Source organism: Phasianus colchicus, chromosome 8 (genome assembly GCF_987193195.1).
Source record: "Phasianus colchicus chromosome 8, bPhaCol1.hap1.1, whole genome shotgun sequence".
NCBI lineage: Eukaryota > Metazoa > Chordata > Aves > Galliformes > Phasianidae > Phasianus > Phasianus colchicus.
Window position 1 is genome coordinate 31011485 of NC_143443.1, and position 22706 is coordinate 31034190.

The 22706-nt window shown below is 38.3% G+C and overlaps 1 long non-coding RNA gene across 1 annotated transcript; it reads left to right on the forward strand.

Moving 5' to 3' along the window:
* The first annotated feature begins 1700 nt into the window (after positions 1 to 1700).
* Positions 1701 to 10915, forward strand: LOC116231568 (uncharacterized). Its single transcript, XR_004167498.1, has 3 exons — positions 1701 to 1777; positions 10198 to 10387; positions 10794 to 10915. It is a non-coding gene; the product is annotated as an uncharacterized LOC116231568 (long non-coding RNA).
* The last annotated feature ends 11791 nt before the right edge of the window (positions 10916 to 22706 follow it).

A 22706-nucleotide genomic window follows, 5' to 3' on the forward strand; every position in this document is an offset into this window, starting at 1 on the left:
TTAACTCACAGCTTGCTGATATCAGATGAGGTAGAGGAGAAAATGTGAACCACACAATTTTACTCATGAATTGTTAAAGCAGCTACAGAGAAACAGTCTGAAAATCCTACCAGATATTACCTCAGTGATGTACTATGCACTAATTATACACTGCTGAACGTTAAGACTCAGATTTGCTTGTAAAGCTGCATTTTATTCCAAGCCTGGAGTTAGTGCTACTGTGTCTTGTATGTGCTGTTGAATTAAGCTTGAGGCAATAAACTTCTCTGTTCAGTTCCTAATGGTAGGAAATTTACCATTACAGGAAGTATCACAAAGGATGATGAATAATGGTGATCACTGGTTCAAAAAAAAATGTGAAGTCTGACCACCTCTCTCACTTTCAGAGCCGCACCAGAAAGCAAAGACCATTCATTTGTGAATAGAAAAGATTGTAGTGATGCAACGTGTGTCATGTCCAAATGGAGATTTGGAAGATGCCAACCGTATGCATTTCTGAACAAGAGGGCTATCCATCAGCCCAGGGGAAAGAAGTTCGAGAGGTCAGATTTGTTCTGTGTTGAGGGTTGTTTTCTTGTCTCTCTTTTGTAGTCTGAATTTCTCTGGGCAGCCATATGTTTTTCAGCAATTGCTGCCCTGATGTGTTCTCTTAAGTCAGGTTTGCTCATCAAGGGGCAAGAGTTGTCTTTCAAGGGGCACGTGTAAGAGGAAGACAAAGGGGCGAAAGTTAGAGAATGCATAGCTCCAAAGACTGGCAATTTGTTCTAACTTAAAAATAAATAAATACTTTGGTTTCCCTCAGACTCGATCAAATAGTGCAAAAATAGCCAATTAGTCAGCTAAAGGGGCTTATTAGCTTTTTCAGATACTGGCAAATTTATACCTTAATGCTGCCTATGCAATCAAGGCTGTACTGTTCTTATGAAAGATGCAGTGGCGTTAATCAGAGTTAGAAGTTTTGAATCTACATGGGTTATTATCCATGAGCAAGAATATCACAAAGTTCAGAGAAATCAAATCCAGCCTGGTACTGATACACCACTGAGAGCACCTCCTCACGCCTTTTCCATCTGAAGTTACTGGGACACATACTGCAGCAGTCTCCGTGTCAAGTTAGTTCATCTGTTTCAGCAGTTTTCTAAAAATGTCAGGTAATGAGGCAGTGATATGATTCAAAACAGCCCCAGAGCTGAAGGCATCTGAGAGCTGCTTTAGAAAGCAGAGTTAAAAACATAATTACAAGAGACTAATGAAGGGCAACTCAATTTCCCTGTGGTCCTTGCTGAGAAATTAAATCAAGCTTATGGCAAATAAACATGACTGAACAGTTAGGACTGGATGGAATGGAAAGATGTGTTATCTTCCAAACAGCAAATATATGATGAGTTGAAAATAAAAAGAATTGGTACTAGAAAGGGTCTGGCAAGAATTTATTTTGATAAAATAACTCAAAAATAGTGGAATTCCTGTGAAAGAAAGCTTCCTTGGTATTTATTAGGAGGAAATATTTATATGGAGGGTGGTGATGCGTTGAAACAGGTTGCCCAAGGAGGTTGTGGATGCCCCATCCCCAGAGGCATTCAAGGCCAGGCTGGATGTGGCTCTGGGCAGCCTGATTTGGTGGTTGCACATAGCAGGGGGTTGGAACGAGATGATCACAATGATCCTTTTCAACCCAGGCCATTCTATGATTCTATGATTCAGGAGTGGTAATGCTGCAGCTGTGTCTTAAGCTCCCATCTTTCAGAGAAGGAAAACAAGATGTCTTTACAGATAGGTAAGCACTGCAATGCAGCACCTGTCAAAAATCTTTCAATTGCTGTCATTAAGCTCTGCGTGAGACTTCAGCAGAGCAAGTCCCCTCTGATTTTGAGATGAATGCTGTGTGAAATCTTGTCTTGATATCTGGAAGACGCAGGAGAAGAGGGCTGTCAAACCAAACACAGCTGTGGGATAGCAGTAATATGCTTTGCAGAGCTGGGAGAGGAACACTTGATTCTAGATGTAAAACACCCCCAGAACTGTTCTGCTCCAACAGGGACTGACAAGGAAGCTAAGAGCTGAAAAGATAGCGTGGAAGGTCTGCCCATAAAGAAAAAATGATATATTTTAATGAGGAAAAGAGCAGTTCTGAATTTTTGGAGAGTGCACAATTACCAGATGACCTCAATTAATTATTTCAGCTTGCCAGGGCTGATCGGGATGATATTAACCTCAAGGTGCAAACAGCTTTTGTCTTACTACCCTGTTGACTAGAACGTGAGCCAAATTGAAGAATTAGAGCTGATGATTTTACAGCTACTAGTTAGTAAATCTCCCTTATATTTGGTTTATTGGGGCTCCGTGTATTATCTGTAAGTTCTCCTAAAGAATACATTTAATTGCATTATAAAATATTCATGTTAGTTAGATGTTTCAAAATTCCTTCTGAATCATCAAGGAATTGTAGTTGGAAGGGACCCACACAGATCATTGGGTTCTTAGTACCACCCAAAATTCAACCTCCATGTCAAATGGAGCCCAAATGCTTCTTGAAGTCCAGCAGGCTTGGTGCCATGACCGCTTCATTGGGGAGTATGGGAATATAATTTTTGTTGTTTATTTTTCTACTTAATCACCAAAAAGAACATCAGCAGTTTAAGAGTTTGAATACACGCTAATTTTCCCATGGAATAACAGCTGACCAGTTCAGACAAGCAGTTTAAATCCTGCTTTATATTTATTCCTTGGTGTTACGAGTAATTGATCACCTACACCATGCTATGCTTTCAGATGTCAGACTACCTAACTGAGAACTTTTATGTTATAAACAAGAGAAGGAAAACAGTTCGTAGCTAGTTCTTCTGACTGTTTCTAAAACGTAAATTTGCAGATTATGGATGTTTATAACACTGTTAATTCCCTAGCTCTTTTCTGTAAAAAACAAAAAACAAAAACCAACCAACCAAACAAACAAAAAAACAAACATAGAAGCATAGAGATGTTTGAACAGAGGAATGGAATGTAAGTCTTGGGGATGTTTTTTAACATCATTTCGGGTCCTGTGACCTTGACCTCAATCTCTTTCACTGCCTGTTCTGTTTTGTTTTGCTAAATCAAGTTTTCTAATGCACTGATTGTCAGTGCTCAGGTTAACCTCTATTTTTGGAATCAAAAGAGAACTCTGCAGTTTGTGGAACTTTTCCAAATATGCCTACGGGGTCCTCTTTAAAATTCTGTGAATCTTAGGCAAATGTGTTCTTGCATTAATTAATACTACAGACACTTAACTACACAAAATCGGAGAGAAGAAAAGTCCTAGTTGCAGCAAATATCTTTCTAACAGATCAGGTCCCTATTTATTTTGTGGGCTGCTGAAAGTCCCCAGACTATATCAATTAAAGCCAATCTCCTGTTACAGTCTTTGCTTAATTTAGTAGTCTTGGAATACATGTACCTTTTTCCTGCACTGCTTTTACAATTCTCTTACAATGACATTGATACAACTAAGTCTCTTCATGGAGACGTATTCTCTTCTCTCCATGGAAATATGTATTTTTTTCCTGAAACCTTACTGGTTTCTCTATCTATTGTCCCATTCCTGTTCTGCTATATCTTTTCTGTCTACAGTAACAAGCTTATGGATATGAATACCCCCACATTTATAACAAATTATGGATGAGAAACCCTTAATCAAAGACACTTGGGAAAGCATGTGAAGGCTACTTGGTACATGGTGATAGATGACCCTCTGTAGCTCACCTATTTTACTGATTTTGTGTAGTGATAAGATTCTTCACCTTATAAAGCTATTAATAATTTAACCTGCTCCATTGCATTCGATATCTCCGTGGGATGTGTCAACTGTGGAAAAATGATACACTTAAGAACTTTCTGAAACAGTAAATTTGATCAATACTTGAGCCAGCTTTTCCTCTGAAGCTAATTCCTAAGTAATTTCTTTTGCTTGATGAAGTTTGCTGCCTGCAAGTAAGAGTTAGATCTCAATGAGCAGAGCACAGTCAGCTGCATTTGCAGATGGAGCTCAAACTCTCTGTAGAATGTAATGGAACTTTCAGTGAATGAGACAAATGGTGTGTGTGTGGTTTTTGTTTACTTATAGAAAAACAGTGAATTAGTCTAAGTGCCTAGGCAGTTCTTTGCACTGATTATCATGTTCTTCTGATGTTTCACACAATACAGTGTTTCATAATCAGAAGAACACGATAATCAGTGAAATTGGTATCATATCAATTTTACTTCTTTTGCTAGAGAAGGAAGGATGCTCTTCTGTTGGTGAAATGAACAAAGTATAGCATTTCTACTGCAACATGCAATTACACTAGGCACCAGCTTAGAGTCATTCTGTAGCTAAAATTTATCCAGTGCTCCTTAACTACATCATTAAGAATTTATAAGTTAAGACTGAACATCTTGCAGTCTACCGAGGAAAGGCAGATGAAAGACAGAGTCGGAGTGATATAAACATATATAAAATAGTGAGCTCATAATTAAAAATACCACCTCTGGAACGATTTCTAAATCTCATTACAAAGGATGTCGTTTTGGGAAAGAAGGAAAGGCTCGGACACAGGATTGGAAATTACACTACAAGTACCAGGTAGTGTAGAAAGACTATCCATAGTTTGAAAGGAAGGGAGGCTTCTCAAGGCAGTAGCTGCTATGACACTGTTCTACATGAATGTGTCCAAATTATGTTCTGTCTGTCCCTGCCTGTTGGTGTAACCTCTCAGGAAGGATAGCTGTCTGCTGGTTTTAGGGCAAATCTTTACTTATTTTAATGTATTTTAACTTGAAACTCCAAAAAACACCACCACTCCATCGTGATTGGTTTTAAGGGTAGAAAATAAATAACTGTTTGAAGTTATTTTTGCATATTGTCACATAAACCACGACAGTATAGGACAGCACCTTGACTTCTACTAAGAAACTTCTGTTTTACTGAATTCTAGCAAGGATGCCTCTGAATTTACAAGTGAATCCTTTGTTTCTTCTTGTTAGCCTAACAAAATGTTATGGAATGGAACCCGAGAGCTGAAATATCACTCAGTCCATATGCCTAATTTTTACACTGAAGATTTATGTGCCAGGTTAACAACATAATTATCCTATTAAACGATATTGCAGGGTATCTGAATTAAGACTGATGGCATAGATGGATGCGTAAAGGTCATTCTTTGATGCATTAGTTCTTTTATTGATGGAAAATTTAACACATAAGTAGTTTGTATTTAGCATGAAACCTCCTCTAGCATGAAAATCACATCCCACTGCCTGTCTTTATAAATATTAATTCACAAAATGCATTTGCTTCATGTAGTTCCTGACAGCCTATGTGGTGGAACTGACAAGTTAGTTGATAAGAGAGAGGCACAAAAGAAAACAATAACAACAACAAAAAACACCTGACAAGTTTACTCCAAGGTGTCAAAGTGCATTAAGATATTTAGATGTAGATTCCTTCTGAGTTGCAGTGGATAAGGGTCAACTCGAAGATGTGACAGTCAGTAGTATATTCAGATCATTAAAATCACACATAGTCCAGAAAGGACTGTGCCAATATAAAGCTATGAACAAAACAACACAAAACCACCACCAAAAACTACCGTGGCAAATAAGTTCTAGGCTTTGAAATGAGAAAGCACAAGAACTGGCAAAGGCTACATCAAGAGGTTTTACCAGGTTAATGGAAACTAAGATAGGAAGGTGATATGGGCACATAAACAATGACTCAAGAGAGCTTTTAGAGTAATTGATATGTTCTGAAAGGTGCTAAGTTAAAATTTTCCTGGCAAATCGATCATTACTGAGCCAGAGGGAATTCAAAGTGGGGAAAGATGGTAGGCACAATGAACTGCAGAGCTGAAGGAGCTGCCAGGGAAGTTTGAGAAAATGGCTGACCTGAGAAGCAGAACCAGCTCTGCTCTTCGGTATGGTGCAAAATTCCTAGCAAAGCTGGAGCTGCTGGAGGTAGGAGGTCAGGGAGTGTCAGGGTATAGGCATTCACAAATCATTCTAATGAGAAATCAGTACTTGGAAACTGTGAGCATCCAAACAACTTTTTCCGAGAGGAAAACTCTTCTTCTATTTCCCCTGAAAAATGACAAAAATTTGCATTTATCCTCTGTTAGCATCATGCTAAGAAGCTGATGTGCATATCTGTGTGTTGGCCTCTTTTTACCTACTTGTTTCAGATCTATTACTCTTTGCATGTGTAGATCTGAGAATGCAAAGTTGTTAAGGAGCAGAGGTCTGGTTTCCTCTGCAAACAAATATATAGCTGTCTGTTCATTGGAGTCCAACTTGAGTTCCAACCATTCTATTAATCCAAGCAGCAAACAAACCAATGCAAGTCAAATTTGAGGCACTCTTTATATAAGTCAAATGTGTGTAATTGACTGTATATTACAAAGATAGAAGTAGCTCTTCAATTTGCTATCCATTCTTAAACCTTTTTTTACTGCAAACAGCATTTGATTTCAGTGACTGGGGATATGCCCAGTCTGCTTAGCCACTAAGAAGTCCTCGATTCATGGAACTTCTCAAAAGAATCTGTGAATTATAAAACATTAATCTTGATTCAAGGAGATCTATATCTCAGTATTAGTGTGTGCTGCAAGAAAATCTTTGCAGGGCTAGATCATTAATTTTAACTAAAGAAGAAACATTAGAAAATATAGATGCATTTTTCAAAATGGGAACAGTCAAATGCCAAGACAATTTTCAGAGGTCACATATTTCAAGGAATTGACTAAAGTCTAAACAATCCTAGGACATTTGACTACCTTTTGAAATATCTTTTTTGCTGATGCTATACGTATTATAGTGTGGCAATACAGAGAAGCTATAGCCAAATTTCTTGCAGTTAGGTTTTGATTTGGTTTTGATAATAAAATCTTGTCCTATCCTATTTTAGGTCTCATTTTATATGTTTCTTACAGTCTGATCAGTTGACAAGGGTTGCAACAGACTAAATCTGCATTCTCAATGTGTATTAATTTGTTTATGTAATAACATTGGCTTTGAAAATATATTAATCTGAATAATTGAATTAAATTATATGTGGTTCTACTCTTATGCATTATGGCAGCTTCATGCACAGAATACTGAATACTCTTCCTCAATTTAACCAATGAACTTTGGCTGCTGGGTGCACTTCTCATTTCATTGCTTCTATAAAGCAGTTTTTATGTCTCAATGTTAAAGTGAGGTACACGCATTTTAGCTTTTATTCATAACACTTAATCCACATTAGTTGTTACTACAGAGATAACCACCTAGATTTGAAGAGCACTGAAATCTAGTAACTCAAAAAGTAATTTCATTTTTATGGGAACAAAACAGGATGCTGAGGGCTTTGTTGGGTAAATCTATTCGTGCACTTTCATTTAAGCAGCAGAAAAGTGGAGTAGCCTACCACATCATGGTGTTGTTTTTGCTTTTTTTTTTTTCGATGCACCATTAAACCCCAGCATGCAAGCAAGTTAATAACTTCATCATTTTATAACATAAGTATTCTTAAGAAAAGATAAAAGACGGAAGGATGATTAGCTTGTAATTAAAAACAGAGGGGAAAGCATTTTGTGCTTACAATAAATAAATTACAAACAGGAGTTATTTAAAATATTTTTTGTTAGTAGAGAATTTATATTTCAAAGCTGTTTCATAGCACTGAAATATTGAGCTTGCTAGAGCAACTCACATGTTTTTATTTATACACAAGAAAGTTAAGGGTGGAAGGCAAAGATATTTAAATATTATTTTTATTTTTTCACTCTGCTTCAGAAAATTATATTGGTCCTTACATTTATTTATTTAGTTCACCCTAAGGGGAATCTACACAGTCATTGTGCAAGCAAAATCTCCAAGTGTGTCAATCAAACACAACTGATTTTCATAATATTTTCTAACAGTAATGCAGCTAAATAAAAATTGTAATGCTTTCTGAATTGGAACATGGAATTGTATGTTTTATGGCTGGCCCAAATGTCTTACCACTGCTTTAATGAAAGATGTAATGATTGAGTCCGTGTTAAAATCTCTCTGTCTTTAGAAATTATTTATTTGACATTTTCTGTGGATATGAACTTGTTATTCCTTTTGCATAACACTTCAAAGCTTTACTATGAAGACTAGAGGACTTTTTGAGAATACTAAGTTGCATTTTCATAACTGGACTCTTTGTCTCAGGGGATTATCTGACTTCTTCACCTCCTCCAGCTGTGAGTTCCCCCCTGCTTCTGTAAGTAAGCATTAATATTCAAGCAGTTCTGCAGTGAATCATTGGACTGAAAATGTAACCTCCAAAAATTAAATGGTTCATTTTCATTTGAGCAATGAAAGGACTGAATTTACCCTGTGGGCCGTGTAATTTTAGCAATAAATTAAGGGTAATTACATGGAACCAGGATCAAGAGGAAAGATGGGGAGGTACCTTTGGGTAACAGAGCAGTCTTAGGTTGGCTTGTCATTGTCCTCTGAGACAGTTTTGAGACAGCATTTGAATGCTGATTTCTTTAGAAATGTGGAGTTGTGGTTCACAGGTCTGTGGTGGTCACGTTATGTGGTCTTTTTGGACTCAAGTATGTGGAAGAAATATAGAATTTCTAGAGGTTTCAAAAGGCATGGACTTAGTCTATGTCTTCGGGCACCTCGTCTAATCCTACGTATCAAGTACCGTGCAATTCTGTGCTCTTCAGAAGTCTCATGGAGAATGAAAATTTAAACTAGAGTTCTCTTAAGGATTTTCACTTTAAAAAAAGAGTATATGAAAATCCTCTGTTAATTCTGATTTTTTTTTTAACAATTCCTCGAAACAAACAAACAAAAGTTTCTATTTTTGATGGAAACATAATTATTCTTTCCCTATTTTTAGATTATATTCCAGGAAAATCCTTTTTCAATGGAACCTGCCTCTGTTATGTGCTATCTGAGAAATTTCATGCCCAAGAGGTGTGGGCAAGGAGGACAAGGAGAGATGATTTCAAGCTGAAAGAGGAAAGATTTAAACTGTGTATAAGAAAAAGGTTTTTAAGATAAGACTGGTGAAGCACTGGAACATGTTCCCAGAGAGATTGATATTCAAGTCACTTGAGACACTCAAGTTCAGGCTAGACTGGGCTCTGAGCATCTGATGGAGCTGTGGATGTCTCTGTTCCTTGCAGGAGGGTTAGGCCAGATGGCTTTCAAGGGTCCCTTCCAACTCAAACAATTCAGTGAAATAGCCTCTGGTAACTCAGACCCTTCTTTAACCAGTTACTCGCATGTTCTAGGAGATGTTACGTATGAAATAATTTGCATATGGTCTGTTTTCCACCTTCTAGGCACTATAGTTACATGACAAAAAGTAGGACACGTTCTTGAAAATAGAGACCATAGCGTCATTTGAAGATTGTTCTTATACAAATGTTCATTTGTAACTTCTTCCCTGCTCTTCAGACATATAGTTCTAAAAATTGCATTTTATATCTGCTGATGAATGACCTACATATTTACTCCCTTACCAAAATTTCTATTTTCGGACTTTTGACAGAGCCATGATGGTTTTTTGGACAGGATTAATTCTCCAAAAAGAGTCAAAAAGAACACATTGAGAAAATGTCACATAGCATGTCATGCTTCTAGCACTGTGTGTGACAAATCCAAAAGCTTTAATGTCACTACTAACAAATGTACTATCACTCAACCTTATCACCTCCTGACATCATACGACTCTTTCTAACTTCCTTTCATCTTCTTGCTGTCTCTGGGTGCCTATCACTACAATAGCTCTTACTGCACACCATAAACGAATTCAGACAGACTGTCATAGTTCCATGGCTAATCTTTCATTCCTTTTTACCTTTCAAATTTAAATGATCCAATTGTAATGTTTTTCAAATCTCCTCTGTCTAAAACTTTGGGGATGTTGAAAACCCATCTCTGGCCCACCAGTAAAAATAATGACTCTTGCTATTTTGGGTTCTGTGGAGCTAAGATGAAGTATCAAAAGAATTGAGTTAACACTTGGATTTGTGAAAATAGTATTATTCAATTGTAAAGTAGATGATATGGGTATATTTTCACATGCAAAAGAGCAATGAGTCACGTTACAAAAGAAGTTCGAAAAATAATGAGGCTTGCCTCAACATATATTATTCATTCTATAGATATTAATACTGGTCTTCAATAATTCATGGCCCGTGTTCGTTTTTGTAGGATTCTGATGTTTTCTGACACCATCATGCTCCCTGGCACAGGAGGGATGAATGGAACAGAAGCTCACATGTGGAAGATTACTGATTTTTGTAGCATTGCAGACAGGAGCTGCCAGCAGGGAAGCTAATACATGAGGGGCTGAGGAGTGAGTGCTTTAGGAGGAAACCATCTAGATCTCTTAGACAGCTCGGTATGTAATTCTGGTAATACTATGGACTCTTTTCATTCCTCTTTCTGTAATAATTTATGAGAGCTAAGAGACTGTAGTTAGTAATGGGTCTACTACAGCTATTTTTCCTCAGAGCTGTATCCTTAATGGTATTTTTATACAATATTTTTTGCCTTTGTGAGCCATGCTATTTTGCTGTGTGCTCAAAGCCCATTGGGGCGCAGTGTGGGTGGCTGTGGGTGCTGTACCTGTGGCACAGCAGGACTGTCCCAAAGCTCTGGAGAAGGGGAGGATGTGCCCAGGGCCCTCTCACATTTCACCAGGAGTTGTTCTCTTCTCTTGAAAGCTAAATAATGAGTATTAGGGTTCAGTAATATTCCAGTATCAAGATAATTTTCTTTTTTCTTGTCTTTGTACAACATTCCAGTTCCTCACTACCCCCCACAGAATCATACTTGACCACACCACTCAAGGATGGAGTCTATAACTTCTTTGTAAGCAAGAATGCCTGCTGTGTGACTATGCAAGAATCTGAGCAGCTAAGTTAAAATTTTCATTATTTTTAAACAGGTGGCATCTTTTTTTTTTTTTTTTTTTTTTTTTTTTTGATGGTAGTGAGATGGGTGCTGAATTTTGGCATTACTCTCATGAAAGATGGATATGGTTCATTTTACCCATTCATCTTCTGTACTGTCAGTTGCTACATTGACTCGTTTTACCCATTTACTTTGATGCCATCGGGACTAAAGGAAAATTTGATTCCAGAAAAGCAGAATGATAGGAATTAGGTAACTTGTAGCTATTGCCAGGTTGGAATGAAGGGCTTTTCAAGGACCATCAGCATATGAATAGGATAACCTCGAATGCACTGGTAGAAGAAAAGTGACCAGACATATTTTTAGCCTTTGGCAGCCAAGGAGAACAGAATCTCTGAAAACAGCATGACTGAAACTCAGAATGAAAGAAAGAATGTGTCAGGAAACTAGGCAATATTACAGAGGGGAAGCTGAAATTTTAGGAGAAAAGGACAAGGGGATGGGCAGAGTCAAAAGCAGAGATATGCTTTTATCCTTTGTTTTTCTTCCAAGTTTGAGTTCCTAAAAGAACATTGTCCACATGAGTAAAAATGCCAGGTTATTTGCAAAAGCGTACCTCTGCAAATTTGTGTTTTATTGATTCTGAAAGGAGGAGTTACTAAATAGATGCCTATGTTCATTTGAAGCAAGCTGGAGTTCCTGGAGAGAAACGCATGCTGTGAACATGGCAACCAGCTCTGATGGCCAAAGATCTAAAACTGAAATTGTGCTCCTGCCAAGGGAGGATGGCCAGTGTCAAAATGTGCAGCCTTCAAAAGGTTTTAGCTCTCATTTAAAATCCTATCTCCTTTTAGAGTGACCTTTAATCATTACACTGACCCTTAACTTGTGAACCGACCTCTGTATACTAGCTGATAGTGCCTGGCCTCTGCTGAAATGCTGCAGTAAAAGTCTCAAGGCTTGACTGTGTTCATTATCAAGAGGTGGTAAGTCAACTTGAAATACCTCTTCCAAATGCAATGTGCCTCTCTGTGTCAAGTTCATGACTCTATGTAGCTTAGAATATCTTGTATGTACAAATCTATGATTAAACTCTAATGATCTTATGGTTTAAGTTATTTCACTGAATAAACTCTGTGCATAATTTTAAATATATTCCACCGTGGGAGTATTTTTAAACCTTACTAACCAGTGTTGTCAAAATACCTTTAAAAAAAGCAAAAGTGAAAGAAACAAAAAAAAGACAAAATCAGATAGCATTTAAACCCTAATGAGGGCTAGTCTTAAAGTATTTTCATTTGCTTCTGTTCATTAGTCTATATTTTTTCATTTCTGAATGCTGTCATACTCAAGCACACTGCAGAGATAGGTATCTCATAAAGCAATTGATCTCATCGCAAAAAAAAATGGACAGGATGACTTCTTCTCTGAAGATGCTGCTCTCTCTGCATTGACTATAAAGTAAGTTTAAATGGCTGTATTAAATTACATAAGAGATGACAAACTGAGGTGACAGGAATACCGTGATAAATTCAGATTCTTGGGTAAGCATTCAGAGGTAAGGTTTTTTATGATCCCAACTTTTATGAAAGTCAACAGGACTTAAATGATAAATGGTTTTCAGACTCCCACTTTCTGTAACTGAAATCAGTATTATCATGCCTTCCCCTTTCTTCTCTGACCTACTGGTAAGACAAACTTCCTGGACCATGATCAGAACTGTTCCTTATTATTGCTATGAATAACACATAAGACAGTGTAACATCTTTTGTAGTTGGACTTGATGATCTTGTGGTTGGACTTGATGATCTTGAAGGTCTTTTCCAATCTGAGCAATTCTGTGGTTAAGAACCCACTCATAGACACGGATCTGAGAGGTCTCAGTAAAGAATTAAATTATGAATATATGCAAGAACCTTTACTTTAAAATCACTAACAGCCCTGAGCCAAGATGCACGTGGTACTGAAACTGTGCTTACTAAAATCTGTAGCTTCTGATAAGACAAGGAAAAAGCATTTTCTAGACTTGCAGCCAGGCCAGTATAAAGCAGCAGAGTTACATGGCTTCTCTGTGCTGCATTTTGTAGCAGTGACTGACATTTAATATTGCACTGTTCATTAAGCATAAGGTACCAGAGGTGGATCTCATAAAAAGAAGTAATAAGGATGTATTTGTCATCCATGGTTCAAATGCCTGTAAGTGAAAAATTCCAGGTGTTGCCTCCACCTTCCTTATATATTTTCAAGATGCTATTTTTAACTGCTGAATTCTGTATAATCTAATTCTATTTCAAACATTGGATTGGGCTGCTCAAGGAAATGGTGGAGTCCCCATCGCTGACGTGTGGATGTGGCACTAAGAGATATGGTTTAGTGGTAGGACTCAATAGGTCAGGCTGATGGTTGGAACTGATCGATTCTGTGATTCTATGAACAGGCATTAAAATTCTTTAGAGCAACAGTTCTTCTCTCAGGGGTTTGGGCCCCAAATCACATATTTCTGTGTATCGTAGAACAAAGTTTTGTGGGATTTTTTTGCTTGCTAGGTGATAAAAAATCTCAGCTTCTTGGAGATCTCACAGCCTTTAGAAGGCTGATGATGAGTTTAGTTGAGGATGCTGCCAATAACAGTTCATAAAAGTGGGCAACAAATGAGATAGTGAAGTCTGTCCTTACATATTTGTTTATTTTTTTATGGTAGAGATTTTTGTTTTTGTAAGTCCTTAAATCAATTTTAGTTTTTGTAATCAGTTGTATAAAGCATAAGTACTTTTCTTCTGGACTCCAGACCTGATGGTTTGCATTCAAACTGCTGGATGGAAAGTTACTTGCTGCAGGACCTTCCAGGTCAGTTTTCCTTTAACTCAATGGATTGTTGCTAGTGTGTGTGCTGCAAATCCCCATTGCGTGTGCAAGTTCATCTCAGCCAGAGGCATTTTCTTTTGTATGCCTGGGGGTCTTCTATTATAAATGTCCTGCTCATCTGCAGTTACTAAATTCTAAGTAGGATAGATATGTATTGGTCAATAGGAGCTCTAAATAAATCCTTGTGAACATTCTTCTCTTTTATTGATCTTCTCAGTGTTTATTGCATTTAAAACACTACATAGCAACCAAGATATTTACACAAGGTTAGATGGAAAATAGGAATTAATGAACACATAGCACTGGAGTATTTCCATTGGCTCTTCTTCACTAGTAAAAATATTATTCGCTATAATAACAGAACATTTTATAATCTTCAGACAGTCATTCCAGCTGTCTCAGACGTCTACTTTAGTATTCATATTCTCATTTAATCAGTAAATACAGAAAAAGGGATTCTGGGAAGTACAGTGTGAATGAATGACAGCTGCCAGCCTGGTGACTGTTAGCCTCAGCTCTGTTGGACTATGACTGCATGCTTTTTGTGAAAGAGTTGATAGAGTCAGCAGAGGATTGTGCTGAAGAATCTGAAGTGATGGAGTGATGAATCATGTCTGAGATTTGGCAACCCGAGAAGTCTGAATCTACACATAAGCTTTTATTGACATCAGTATTGCAATTGGTATCTGAAGATGCATCTTTATTAGCGTGTCAGCACAAGAAGTGTGCTTTTTGAGTGACTTTCCTGAGCACTGCCATTTAGCATTGTCATGGTGTGCCTCAGAGCATAGAAACTGAGTTTTATTTGGATGAAACTGAACTGGAAGATCCACCTAATCTGGAACTGAACAGAAAATTCCTCTTGGGAATTCAGCTCGGGAACAGCCTAGGTGCATTCTGGAGCAATCCCCTAAGCACACATAACAGGCAATAAGTGCTCAGCACCAGCTGTTTCAGTCCACTCCTAGGAGGCTGTGCTACCTGACAACCTAGTATGCACATGCAACCCATAATAGTAAGGACTAGAACACTGCCCTGTTTTCCAGACGTTCCCTCAGGAATTACTCACAAAAAAACCTCCAGTAGCACAGCTGAAAGATAAACACAGATGTTGTAGCAAGATTTTGCTCTGCTGGGATCCCCTTTATTTGCCACATAACTTGTTTTTCTTTTCCAAAGGCTCCACTGATATTATCACATCTGAAAGTACAGCATCTTATCCTCAACATTCTCCAATTCTGCCCAATTTTGAAATGAATAGTTGGAGAGTTTCTGAACTTCTCCTTTCTTTTTGCTCAAGAAATGTTATAGGAAATGGAATATAAAATCATATCAGCATCTAATCAAATTCCCAGCCCCTTTTCATTTTCAAAGTGATCCCTACACTTAGCTGCGCAGTCTTGCTGAGATAAAATGTGGGCTGTGCAACTCCATCTCTCTGTGGGACGTTATTCTATTGCTTTGATGATAGCCTTCAGAGCTTCTATCGCTACCCCATGACTTAAAATACATTTGCTGCAGGGTCAGGCTCCCATCTGCTTTGCTCTTGGCAGCTGAAGTCAGCTTACCACAGAAGCAAAGGTGGGGGGATGAAACAGGAAAGGAAAGCATAACGGTTAAATGCTTTGTCCTTTTTGTTAGATGTGAGGTCATTTGCTGAACAAGCAGCAGAACTGTCCCTGTTCTCTGCATGGATGCCAACGTGGGCCAACTGGGGAAGAAGCAGGTAGTTCATAGAGAAGTCATTCCTTTGTTCTTCTGAAAAGCAAAATGTTTACACTGTTGGGCCTTGCAGGAGAAATAGATTTGCCAGAAATTGGAGCCATTTAATGAAGAAATTAATTTAAACTAAGACTGCATTTTCTAGTTTTGGTAAAGACTTTTCAACCTGCTATTGCTTCAGTTACTTTTTGAAAGAGGAATTAAAAAAAAAAAAAAAAACCACAACAAAAAACAAAAAACCAAAACCATCAGCAATTGCTGCAGTGATGTTTTAAAGATCTAGAAATGACAACTTATTTTCCTTTTATATAGGAGATGCATTTCATTTTTATGTATCAGTGAAATGTACCCTATATTCCTATTTTTTATTCAAAATTATGTCAACTTGTGAAACAAGCACTGCGATTGCTTAGCACATGTAAATTCCTTGGAATTATGGATGTATTTTTGTTTATGCTGTACATTTCTTAGTCCTAGTTGGAGAAAGCCACCCAGAACTTAGCATTACCTTGGAGTTTCCTCTAAAATTAATGGAGTTGCCTGAAGACATGAGAGTCACTGGGCAGAGAACCCAGGTCTTTGGGAATCATGGAAGAGAACAAAGAAACCATAAATGTGGTTTTTAATCATAAGAACTGATAACACTAAATGTCATTGCTGCCTTTGTCCTAACAATGGCAATAAAAAATCCAAGCTTTTACCACAAGTACATTGCAGGAAATACACATAAAGTTGCACAGTAAATAGAAGTGGATGAAATAAGTGATAGCTTTCCCATGTGGCATGGCAAGATTTAATTCATTCAACAGTTTAAGCTACTGTTTTCATGTAAAACACTGTATATGATGCAGTCTACAGTACCAAGTACGTTATGAAATATTTATGCCATTCTTTTAAGGATTAAAAGCACATCTTACAAGGCTAAGAACTCCAAAGGCGATGGTGAGGAACTCGTAGCTTTATCTCAGTTCAGACTGTGATGGCTTTGAAATTGCTACACTCTTCAAAGAAAAAAGAAAGTGCCTTTAAGTGTTTTTCCTTCTCTTTCAGCCAGGAGCTGCGTTTTGGAATGAACTCAAGTTTGAGTAAAGAGTGTGTTCAAAATTTTAAAATGTTATGATAAATACTGCATGACATCTGCATAAAACAGGTGCCCAACGTACACAGGACTGTGCTTTTGTTTATGTCAGATCTCTTGAACATCAGAAGTTTCAGATTGTTCTGGAATTGGTTTTATAAATGAGGGTTGGACGACTCAAAAGTGCAAAGCATAATGGCAGTAGAAAACTGTATCTCAGGAGCTGAACTTAAGTCTTTTTTCTTTCTCACCCCCTCATTTTTATCTATGTTTATCATTATTATCTGCATAGTGCAATAACGTTTTGAAGAAATGCCTGATTTTTGATGCCTCAGTTATTTGATGGTTTTTTTTCAAGGCGTTTTACATTTCAGAGAGTGAGTCAGACACCTTAAACATCCAGACTGGCTGCTTATTCCTTTACCAAGCTGCATTTTTTGTCTCTAGATACAAAGTAAATTCCTTTAATGGATTTATTATCAAGAAAAAGACTCAAAAAAAGCTTTAGCTTCACTCTTCTACTCTCTTGACTGCAGTTTAGCTTCTCACTCTGTGGGGGGTTTGAAAGGCATGGAAAATGTAAAAGAACCTGTGACTCTGTGCCACAATTAGGAAACATGGATTTCTCCCTCACAGAAACTTGTACTGTGGATTCTTTTCCATCATGTGTCTGATGCAAAGGCTTGTGCCTGCCTTGTGAGCTGCTGCTGGAGGACAAAGGGAGGACTGAGATCCCCCACTGACACCTTTAGTGCTCGAGACCAGTGAACTCTTCCTGTCTTTCATAAACTATGCTCTGTGTGACTTCTGAAGGTGCTTTGGATTCAAATTGAAACTGAGCTAATTTGGATTACCATTACTGCACTGTCTATTGGATAGCATGCAAGACAGTCTCTGCTATTCAAAGGTGAAGTCCTTCACCTCAATGCTTTCCCCTCTAATCACCTCTGTAGACCAAAGCTGCAGATTTGTCCTTCTGCCAAGTCTGTGAACTTCATAGTTTCAGAGCATTGCTGTGCTCCCATCCACCTAAAGGAAAACTGTGAGCTAATATCCTGCATTTATGCTACAAGTACTGGTAGATGAAAAAAATGCACCCCTTATCTATAAAAAGATTGTTTGTTCTACAATATTTATGACACTTTTCCATTACTACCTCTTCCTAGGTTATGGTAAACCGAGATGATGCTTTATATTTCTGTATCAGTCTAGCCATGGAAAATTAGGTTTAGTAAACAGAAAATCTTAATAATCTTAATGTCCTTCTCAAAGAGAAATGAATCAAATTATCATTGTGATTAAATTACACGTTTGTTGTTTCATAAAAACACAACAATAAATAAGTGGGACACTGCCAATACTTCAGACAACACTGAAGATTCACTGGCATGCCCACGAGTGGCTTGGCAAACTGCAGCTAATGTCCTCTTACAAAAAATAAATATCTACACCTTTGCACCACAGCAAATATACCATGCAATGTTAACTTCATACTATATCCACACGATTTATTTAAAAGCAGTTAAACAATAAACCAATGTTTTTGGGTATAGGATGTGGAGCACCTGAGAGGAATGATGTGAATTTTCAGCCCATATGTGGACTGAAAATAGCACTGAAAGTGCTATTGCTATGGCTTGATTCCCTTGGATAAAAGTGGCCTCCTGCACTGCACTGCTGATCTCTTTCTCTGCTGTTGTGAAAAATTTCTTTTTCACTGTCTCTAGCAGGAATTAGAGGTACAGCTTTTCCACAGCTCTTTATTGTTGCAGAGTATTACAAAAGAGGACAAATCATAGACGCTTCAAAAATAATGAGAATTCAAGGCTATTTCTGGATTATAGTGATGTGAGAATGCTTTGGTATTTTTGTAACACTAGAAATCTAAACAGCTCTCAATTCCAGTTCTGGAGCATTGAAAAGATCTCTCTACTAACTCTGTTAACACCAGCATCAAAACACTAGCTGCTAATTGGTCCTCTTTTCCCAACAAGGCCCATACTGCAGTCCAGTAAAAGTATTTTTGATTCTCTGGAGGAATAAAGTGGGGCAGGAAAGAGGCATGGCTCTTTCAAGGAGCAAAAGAAACGAAAAGAGTGGGTAAGAATTAAAAATGGGAAGAATCAGTGCAGGCATGGAAAAAGATAATCAGAAATGATTAATCAGACCAAATGAGAAGATTGAGGAGGCTGAGAAAGGGACATTCTTTTAAGAATTTTAGTCATTAGACGGGAGTTTGATATTTTTGTGTGTTCTTTTTTTTGCTATATTCAACACAAATGTAGCATAACTGATTAGTTATCACATTATCATTAACAACACTGGGGACCAAAGAGGGATGAATTATTCATGTGAAACCAGTACAAATAGACACTTGAGGACATAATTTGTTTCATATCTTTCTCTAAAAGTAGCAATTCTCTCTCCTTTTTTTTTTTTTACTATTTCTTTTAAGAAAAAATTGGAAAGGAAAAAAGGAAAAAAGTGTATTTTACAATAATCAGGGAAGCCAATCTAAGGGAAGAAAAAAAGAGCTTTACTGCTTACAAAGGAATTTCCCAGTGTGCTGAGTTAAATGCACTGCTATTTTAAAGCATTTTAGATAATGTATATCTTTGTGACATTACAGTGGCAGCCCAGTGAAAGAGTCTCTCAGCTAACCCTGGTAAGTACCTACTGCATTATGGTACCCCACTTCCAGTGCAGTTGAACCAAATATTCCCTTTAGAACAAATTAGAGCACAAAACATGTCAAGCCTTCCTTTAAAAGCCTTGGAAACTTAAACAGAAAGCCTGTTATATCTGTGGGCTGAATTGCTAACAAAGATGCTCTGTGCTTTTTGATTTGCAGAGACGAAACATTCAGAGCACTATTAGGTCCTTTCCTAAAGCATCGTAACAAGTAACGGATCATTGCCACTCTTGTGCAGCACCAGTTGTGATAAATACACATAACTAATTATAATGAACATGGAATTCTGTAGGAATCCCACAATTTCATTTAGTTTGAATTGATATAACCAGTAATTCGTGCTTGAATCCACAATGGGATCCTTTTCTGAGTATTTGAAACAGATCTTTCTACCAAAAACATTTCTACAGTACAATATTTACGTACAGCAGTATTGTATGGCTTAATGTTTTCTCTCTACCATCACACGATATAAGAGCTAATTCTTTAGTTGATTAAAATCTGCCTGCAGTTGTAGAAAATAAAATATGTATGAACTGATTTAGCTCCACTTTCCTCAACTATCGTAATTTACAAATCAATACGTAAAACTTCATAATATGTTTTAAAAGGCCAATAAATATTTCAGATTTGCCTTAGGCATTCCTAGGAAAAATTGCACAGGAACAGAACTGCTGATTTCTGATTCTAAGAGGAAACACGTTTTAATGAGAAAATGAAAGCTGAACATTGATTGTGAACCTAGAGCAGCAAGCATCCACCTTGCTGCAGCCTGGGATAGCACCTAGCTCAGGTTAGCTGATTTACATTATTTTATATCATCTTTATCAACCACTGTTATCATTTTCAACTTATGCACACAGTCACTCACCTTGACCAATGCACTTAGATTTGCCACATCATGTGGATGTCTAGGACTATCAGTTTATTCCACTGATGGTGATTACTTTCCCTGCTAGGAAACATTGACTGGCTTGGAACAAAGACTGCTTTGTATTGTGAGCTGGGATTCAACCATTGTGTTTAATTAATAAGCAGTCTTTGTTCTGCACACAGTCAGATCCTTAGCCTACTTGAGCTGCAGAGCTGCTGATTTTTTAGAATGTAAATACTATAGAAGAATAAGCAAAAGTAATAAAGTAGTGAGGCTGTCAAAGTGCTCCTAGGTAAAAACAAGCCCTGGGGTCTCTCAGCCTACTTTGCAGGAAATCATGAAACTGTTAATACATTTTTTAGGCATCTAAATGGTAATATTCCTTGTATAAGTAATATTCCTTGACAACTGCCTTTTCCTTCCTCTTCTTGTGTAGTGGTGAAATACATCCTGTGCTGTATGCTAGATTTGATACAAGTTAAACCACAGATCTTCATGTGACACAAATATCAGTCATGTAAGATGGGCCAAATTTAAATGAGCAGAATTATTATGATTAAGCAAATGTTATGAAGGATGAAATCCAGGGTTCAAGCTGGGGAAATCTAGGACAAGCTTTCCCCCCTCAGTCACATTGCATAGCATTAAGAGTTCAGATCTAATTGCAGTTTACCTTCAGCAGCACCTGTGGAAATTGATATTAAACTGGGATATTTCTGCCCTCCTTTTACCAGTGCTGTGTGTCTGACAGAACAGCATCAGGATTAGGTATGGAAATAAGAACATGCCTATTACTTCTGCAGTTGCACAGCTCAGCGCTCAGTAAAGTAAGACATGGATGCAAGGAAAAAGGAAATTGCTCCTTTCACTGCAATGTGAGTGAATGTATCAGATCTCAAAAGATCACAGAATTTAAAGAGGAATAAAGTCCCTGCTGATTGTTCCTACTCTCTGGTTTAGGAATTGCTTTAGCACTAGCTTACAGCTACAGTTTAGAAACTGGTACCATTACCATCTAGCAGAAAATCCTGTTTCTCTTCCTACATATCACTGATGTGACCAGTGGCTGAGGAAGCCCCCAGAATGGCAGCAATGCACAATTCCTGCCAGAACACCTGATGTGTTGTTTTTGGAGCCCTCCAGCAGCACTGCAGCAATCACAAGCCCTGAGCATGCAGTGTTCTCCCGGTGCTGGGAATGCAGGTCTCTGTGCATCAGTGTGTGTTGATACCACCTCTGATTCCTAAGGCTGTGCAACAAATGGCATTGTTAAAGGGCAATGTAGCCTGAAGCTTGAAGCTCTACTAATACTCTCTCAACCCATTTTGCTGTTCCTGAGGCTACTTCCAATAGAACTGGGATAGTACAAAATCCTACTCCAAGGAGCTTCAATAGTCTCACTTCTTTACTGCAGAAAACACAGATGAAATGGCCAATATTTTCAAAAAGTCCCAGGGAAACATGAGCAAACGGTCCTTTATTGCTACTGAGGACTAAAACACAAGGCTGCATTCAAAATTGGGAATATTTGTTCTGCAACTTCTTTCCAATCCCAGAAGTGGCCATTTTAACATGTTTTGTGCTACTTGTGTTATTTGTTCTTCTGGTTGTGAGCTCATACCCAGAGAGTAGTAATCAATGGCTCAATGTGTGGATGGAAATCTGTAATGAGTGGTGTTCCACAGGGGTCAGTACAGGGACTGGTGCTCTTTAATGTCTTCTTGAATGACATTGACAGAGGGATTGAGTGCACACTCAGCAAGTTTGTGGATGACACCAAGCTGTGTGGTGCAGTTGACATGCCTGAGGGATGTGATGCTATTCAGAGAGACAGAGGCTGAGGAATGGGCTCAGGAGAATCTCATGAGGTTCAACAAATCCAAGTGCAACATCTTGCACCTGGGTCGTGGCAACACGTGCTATCAGTACAAGCTGGGGGATGTAAGGATGGAGCACAGGAGCTGGGGGTACTGGTGGATGGTAAACTGGACGTGAGCCAGCAGTGTGCCCTCACAGCCCAGAAAGCCAACCGTATCCTGGGCTACATCAAAAGAAGCATGGCCAGGATGTTGAGGGAGGTGATCCTGCTCCTCTGCTCTGCACTGGTGAGACCTCATCTGGAGCAGTGCATCCAAGTGTGGAGTCCTCAGTGCAGGAGAGACATGGACCTGTTGGAGTGCATCCAGGAGGGGGCCATAAAAATGATCCAAGGGATGGAAAGCTGCTCTGCAAGGATAGGCTGAGAGCTGGGGCTGAGCAGCATGGGGAAGAAAAGGCTCTGAGAGTGGCCTTTCAGTATCTAAGGGGAGTCTTTAAAGAGAAAGGGAACAGACTCTTCAGCAGGGTCTGTTGTGATAAGACGGGGGGAAATGGTTTCAAACTAAAAGAGGGAAGATTTAGATTGGAAAGAAGTTTTTTCAGTAAGGGTGGTGGGGCAATGGAACAGGCTGTGCAGAGATGTGGTGGACGCCCCATCCCTGGAGACATTCAAGGTCAGGCTGAACCAGGCTGTGAGCAACTTGATCCAGCTGTAAGTGTCCCTGTTCATTGCAGGGGAGCTGGACTGGATGACC